The following is a 7,168-nucleotide window of genomic DNA, read 5'->3' as shown; positions in this document are numbered from 1 at the left end:
GTGCCACAAACAGGACTTTAATATCACCAACCATTCCCATGTTATTACGGTGTATCCATATAAATGGCCCACCCTGTACATGTTGAAACAGTGGCCATCTTAGTCAAGTTATATAGCATTTAACCTGAACTCAATACTCATATATATGAGTCTACTACATTTGCACGAGACAAGTAACTGATTTACCAGACAGCAACCCTCTGTACATGAAAGGACACTCAGCAGGGAGGCGATTATGTACAGCCTTCAGTAACTCTATCCAGCTCACTCAAACACTCCAGAGCTTCCACTGGACAGTCAAACCTCTGGTAACACACAGAGTTAGCTGGGGAAAAGAATAGAACCAGAGAAATAAGAAAGAGGGAGAGGGAGAGAAGCTGGGACAGGAGTAATTCATATCTATTTACTGTGTTTTCCATCCCTCCCAAGAGTCACAGCATGACAAAGGTTCTCACAACTCTCAACTAACTAAAGCTGTCTGAGTTTTTACAAAAATGAGAAAAAGAATGGAATAAATTAAACGGGGAACAATGAATCACAGGACCATCCTGATTTATTGGCACTTTACGTAACAGTCTGAAATGGAGCAGGAGGTAACTGCAGTCTCTGGGAGTTCAGGAGCAGGGTTATTATGAAATTGGGTCGTTGTGCTTATTGGACAGCAGCCAACTGTCACTATCTTAATAGAACAGGGCAGGTGTAATATGAGACCTTTGTGCCTTACATGAATCGATCTCATCATTTTGGGGCTTTTTGTGTTTTTTGTAGCAATTAAATGGTCTGTATGGACATTAGTCTCTGAAACCCAATAAAACACATGACCAAGAATTATAGAAACTATTAACAACTATATTTGTGCCAATAACTCTTTTGTGGATTCATATTACATTCGTTTTTTGTTTTTTTTTATTCTTTGTTTCAGCTTTAAACTGCACTCGCTAAGTGTAACATTTTACTTCCAACGAGAAACCACAAGTCATTCACAAGACTCAGCAAAATCTTCTGTAAGCCTAGAGCACAAAAAAAGCTCTTAGCCAGATTTTAAGGTGTGTTAAGGTGTATAGGGGATCCTCCTCTCCACAGACTCCTTAAAGCATTAGAAACTAACAAATATCAGAGCTGTACTTTGTTCTATATCAGCTGTAAGCCCAAAGGAGACAAGGATCCAGGACCTGCCCTAACAAGCACTGGTCGACTGTCCTGCTGAGAGCCTTTCATACTCTGGTAAAAACGAGGTTATGGGAGCTTGTCCAGTGTAAGAAACACAAGTACTGTTGAAGAGTCCACAGTCTCCTCAGAGGCATAAAAGCATCCATGTCCTGACATTTTCACTATTGTTACAATGAAAAGACTCCACTCTGACATATCCCGATCTAACTGTGAAGCATTAGTGGGCATATTGTTATGCATGTAATGACCTAACCTTTCTGGGCAAAAGCCTGGCAGCTCACAGTTTAAAAATACAATTTAAACAGCTCCCTATTATCATTTACTGCCACTTTTAAATGCATAAGTGATTTTTGGTTTTGTCGAATGCAGGTTTCTGTTTTTGTTATTTTTACAATAAGACTTTTACTGAATATATTTTACACAATTTGCACTTGCAGAATAAATCTTGTTTCTTATCTTTATAATAAACTAATAATCTGTTATGTGAATATATCTTTCAATGGAGCTATAAACATGAAAGGAAAGAATATGCATTCACTTTGGTAGGAGGGACGAAGCATTTTTGTTGCCATCTAAAAAGCAAAGTGGTCAATACTCTAAATACCCTATTTCAGACCGGAAAACTGAGGGTGCAAAGAAAGGATGAAGGGGGGCAAAGTCACTGTAAGGACATCCTAAATTGGCTGATGGAGGCAAAATACAAAATGGATAGTTCCAACGGTGACCTTGCTAAAGAGAGAACTAGTATCCATCTTCGTGTGCCATTAGGATATAGGCAGGTTGTTCTACTGTGTGAATATTTAATGATTCTTAATTAGCTTAAAAAAAACAACACTGGTCAGTAATGGCGCTTAAGTGCTTTGGTTGGTGTGTTTGTATGTTTGCACCATAAATCACTTATTGGGTAGATAGCTACTAGATGAATTACATGTGTCTTAGTGACACATACTGAGACACAACTCCTTTTATTACAAAATGGGGTCAGTGTAAAACATTATGCCCAAAGACGTTATGTAACAAAAAGACACCAATTTCATCACTTTGGTCATGGAACTAGCCCAAAACATTTTTCCCCTTTATTTTATCTTAAATGCCACATCGGTGTGACATGCTCTGCCCCCAATTCTTAGCCAGCTACATCACCCTTGACCCTTGCTAATGCTCCTTGTCAACAACACACAAAAAGGGACTTTCCAAAGGTAATACGACATACATTGCCCACGGCAGATTGTCCAGGAAGGTCATTCTTCAAACTGACACATACAGCAAGGTCACTGTCAGTGGAGGCTGTTCGGAGATCAGTTCTCTTGCATCAGACTGCCTTCAGCCCCTTCACTGTTACACTATCCCTAAAGGGCTACACTGCCACCAGCAGTCACTTAGCACATAAACTCAAAAGAAAACAAATGCCAAGCATTTATCACCAAACTGCAGCTATACACTTACTGTATTTTTAAGTATATGTTAAAGATTTTTTGTTTTGTTTAAGAAATGCAACAAATGAAACATAGTCTCCTCTTATTGTCAAGCATTTGCTCAGCACACTTGAGCATTGACAACATTAGTATTATTTTGCTACTTTTAATTAGAATATTAAGTAAAGTTTAAACAGTAACCTGTTTGTCCATATGCCTTCCATTAATTTTTCCTTTTTCTTCTTTTTTTAAATAAACAAGCTGTCAATGTAATGAACTAAGTCATTCAAGATATATATTTTTTTCTCTGTGAGGCAAACACTATTAAAGCTGAATTATTTTCCCCTCCTTTGAGGGGACTGTGATGAGTTGGCATTTTCCATAAATGACCCAGCTGTTCGAGCATATTGTGTTTCGCTTCATCAGGGATTCAAAGGAGCTCACAGCAGATCATCCATATCCTGTCATGCTTTGGTCTTGACCATACCTCTCTAAAAGCTGGTTTCAGAGCTGGTGGTGCATATGCTACAGATGTGGGGCTAACATGACTATGTTAATGTTTTTCTGACTGCAATTAACCATTAAACACATATCAGCTTGTAATGAAATATAGGGGGTGGGCCTGCACAATATGTGTGCTACAAATGTGACCAAGGCAAATCTACCAACATTAGTGATAATAAATAAATCTATGGATAAATTAGTTGAAACAAATCTGGAAAAAAACCCAACTTATTTTGTTATTTACAAAGTGCATATTTCCAACTGTATTCAGAGGTCATAGAAGAAAAAGTTAAATTTGAAACCCAGTGTTTCAGTCTGTGATCATTGATTTTTCTCCCATGTCCTTAATGGACAGGCTAAAAATATGCTGCTTCTGGGTACAAATCTTGCATCTGTTCTCTCACAATACCAACAATACAGACAACATCTAATTGATACTATACAAGTCGCAGTGCAAGTTATTATTTTTTACCTTTTTTCCCATCACTTTGAATTTTGCCATTTTGGTATGCAGGATATTTTTCTAATATTAAAATAATAAAAAGCTTTGAAACTCTTGAAAATCACATGAAATAACATTTCGTTCAAAAGGGAAATTTGGAATTCAACATTTTAGCATTTTTGAATTCTTAAAAAGGTTCATTTTCACTACCACAGTGACTAGAATGGTTACTCTGCCTAAAATTGGCAACATGACCAGGGCATGCTTTAATTTAAAAAGGTTTATCAATATATAATATAGATATTCATGCAGTATTCATTTTAATGAACCTTAATTATTAAAATTAATTAAAATATTCAGTGTAAAAGCTACTGTACTACTAGCAGTCAAAAACATATATATTAAGATATTAAGCAAGATTTGACAATTTTATAATGTGATCTGACTGACACATGCACATGATTGCAAATGATTTATTGTATTTGGAAGCAGGTGTGTCAGATATCAGCTGCCTACCCGCGTGCATGCATACTGATATAAGCTGTCCTCCTGTGAGTAATAAATCAAAACCCCAACATTTTTGCCATTAACATTGTTTCCTTGTTGTCTCTGTGCTGTCAGCAACAGTGGATAATCCCAGTGTAGAAGAGGGCTCTGTCCTTCTGCTGCATCCATCCTGTGATTCAGAGGATACATATTATCACTGCAAATGGAGGGCCTTGTCTTTGACTCATTTGCTAGAATCAGCAATAGAGGAAAGACTGACTCTATAGTAGCCCCTTAACGGACTCTAAATTCACAAGCAGGCACTTTCATCTGACCATACAGGCTGTATACCCACAGCGCACATACACCCTACTAGCTTACATCCAGACATGCATGCTCAGACCTTCACACTTCCTGCATACAGAAGCAACCTGGACCAAATCATTTCCCAATTCTAAAGGGCCAAAGAGGCAGACATAGCATTGCTAATTCAGAGTTAAAGAAAATACAAAGGTGAGCAAAGTCAGTGTCTGTGTGTTCCTTTAACCATGCTACTCCATATCAGAGGGAATGCGTCAGCCCTACTATGGTTAACACTCAATAAAACATCAAAAGGGATGAAGCTCAGAGCTCTGGACAAATACACACCCACACAGATACCAGATACACACAAAAACTCGTTTCATTTATACGCCTTCTCTTACACACATATGTACACACGACGTTGCATATTGAACAAACAAATAGTGCAGATATAGATCACTGGATTAAATGAATAGAGCAGGGAGAACAGATAACAGGGTCGCATATCTTTAAAGAGTAAACAAACACACATCATGCATAATGAACGCTAAATACGAGTTCAATAGAACACTCAATAGAGCAGTTTCTTACAAACACACTATACGTCTGTGAAGGTTCTCAGTCATCCAGGTCATCGTAGTCAAAGGAGCTTGCAAAGAACACACTATACTAAATAAACACACTATACATTCACTGGAACAATTGGAGGTTTTAGCCAATATTGGCAGTCAATGCCAGATACACAGGAGCTGTCATCAACTTCCCATCAGGCTCCACTCCCCCCCAGTGGATGTTTTGAAAGAGGAGAAACACTTCTTGTGAAATTTTTATATCCAGAGGCAAAGGCATTTAATGGTCACTGTTTGGCATGTTACATGAGGAGATGGCATTATAATCATCTGCCCAGGCCAAAAACTGGGCTTTGACAGCTTAGACAGGCTATTCATTATTCAATTATTTTAAATATTTCAGGGAACCGACAGGATGCTCAAGCAATAAATATTTCAACCGTTGCCTTACAAAAGGAGATAGCCATGCACTTGGCTGGTATTGATCAAGAGGGCAGCAGATTCACTCTTTCCAATAAAGAAAAAACATATACGATCATCTCTCTGTCAGACCCTACACCGCCTAATGAAAGAGTCTAAATTTTCATCTAGAAAAAAAAAGAAAGTTAGAGCATCAACAGAAAAACACTATCATCACTTTCACATTTGGGGAAAAAGCAAAGAGACACAAAAGTGCATTGCTAGAACAGATTCAGAAATACATAGAAGCTGAAGGTGAAAGTGTGATGTAGAGCATCTGAGCTGGTGTAATACCAGACAGAATCACTTATCTGTGGCCAGATAAAAGGAATAAGGCAGCCTTTAAAATGCTGAGGCCCTCACATTTATGAATAAAATACAGCTACTGTACAAAAGTAATTCCCTTCTCACAGATACTAGGTGTTGCAAAGATGCGAACAAACAACCACTGCAATTATGCCCCTTCCACTTGCAGCCTCCCCTGGTGATAACCAATATATAGCAAGGAAGCAAAGCATGAATTGCTTTGCAGGCAGGCATCTTCCCTCTCAGCAAACACACATGCACAAGTATGCAGATACACATAGACACATTCTTCTCTGCAGAGGGGAGTAGTCTTTCACAGCCGTCACAAAAAGCAATCTTGTTCTCTGAAAGCCACGGGGCTTCTCATTGTGTAGTTGTACATTTTTTCTAACTTTGCACTTTCTGTAAAACTGATTAAATACAATGAAAAACAAGATCCGTCTTTTTCATAGTGCTTTCTTTTTCCCACGTCACTGCATCTTTCATGCTGAGCTTTTCGCCTGCCTAATCTGCCCCTTTCACAGAAAACCTGAAGGGTGCTTTTAATATAAAAGAAGCCACGGATGTTTTCTTACCTTGAAATACTATCCAGAATCCTATAGTCCGCAAGCTGTCATGAGATACGATTGGTTCTGCTCCACAACAAGGGCAAAAATCCCACAAGTCTTTTAAAATCAGAAACCAATTAAAAGCCTTTTCTGATTTGAACTTACTTTTTGTGAGCAGGATGTCCTTCAGTGAATTTGTGCATAATCCATTACCCTTTAGTTCCTTGATTTAGATTTATTTCTTTTGGGCTGGTTCTCCCTGATATTCCACCTTGGCAGAGCTAAACAATGTTAGGTATTCTACTGGAAAATGCGTTTATGAGAGACAAGGGAGAACGAGAGACTGTAGGATCTCTTCTGGTGCGCACTACCAGCTCCAATGCAAGTGAATCCAGCCGGTCCTCACAGCTCTCCCCCTGCCTTCAGGAATGAAATTCAGCATCCGCTGTTTGTCCCCACAACAAGGGGAGGGTGTCCCCCCAGGATGGAAACTTTCACAGACCTCCACCAAAGCTATAGATGGTGATAACACATGCCAGTGAGACTAGATTATGTGTTCTTTTCCTCGATATGTTCCCTCATCAGTGGATTTTGTCCTCTTTTCCTTCTCCTATTCGCCTGTTCGGTAGCGCTCTCCTCTCCAGAATAGACTCTCACAGAATAGATGCTGAGAAAGCAGCGGAATGAGGCGAGCCGCTCGTTCTCCTGCTGTCTCTCTCTCTCTCTCTCTCTCTCTCTCTCTCTCTCGCCTTACCCCTCCCTCACACATACACCCTCCCTGTTTCTCACTGCACCTCCCCACCCTTTCGTTTTCTCTCTCCTCCTCTCCTTTCCTTTACACACACACATACACACTGCGATATGCACTTCTCTAGCTTTGGCTTTTGACAATTACCGCTGTGCCATTTCCAGCCATGTCAGACAGAAAGGTTCACCGCCCATAGTCCTCAGAGTAACAAATAATGC

At 39.3% G+C, this 7,168-nt stretch overlaps 1 protein-coding gene across 2 annotated transcripts in view; it reads right to left on the bottom strand.

The window, feature by feature from the left end:
• Positions 1-6,934, bottom strand: part of lingo2 (leucine rich repeat and Ig domain containing 2) — a 228,523-nt gene extending 221,589 nt beyond the window's left edge. The window contains exon 1 of one of the 2 annotated variants that reach the window (XM_005919429.3): positions 6,230-6,934. The gene's annotated coding sequence lies outside the window, so the exon portion shown is untranslated. The remainder of the gene's footprint in view (positions 1-6,229) is intronic. The other variant, XM_005919430.2, reaches the window with a different exon arrangement.
• Between the last annotated feature and the right edge of the window lie 234 nt (positions 6,935-7,168).

The sequence above is a fragment of the Haplochromis burtoni genome, unplaced genomic scaffold, assembly GCF_018398535.1.
Source record: "Haplochromis burtoni strain Fernald_Lab_line unplaced genomic scaffold, NCSU_Asbu1 Contig_33, whole genome shotgun sequence".
Lineage (NCBI taxonomy): Eukaryota > Metazoa > Chordata > Actinopteri > Cichliformes > Cichlidae > Haplochromis > Haplochromis burtoni.
The sequence above is the reverse complement of the archived record's forward strand: the minus strand, read 5'-3'. Positions and strand labels throughout refer to the sequence as shown.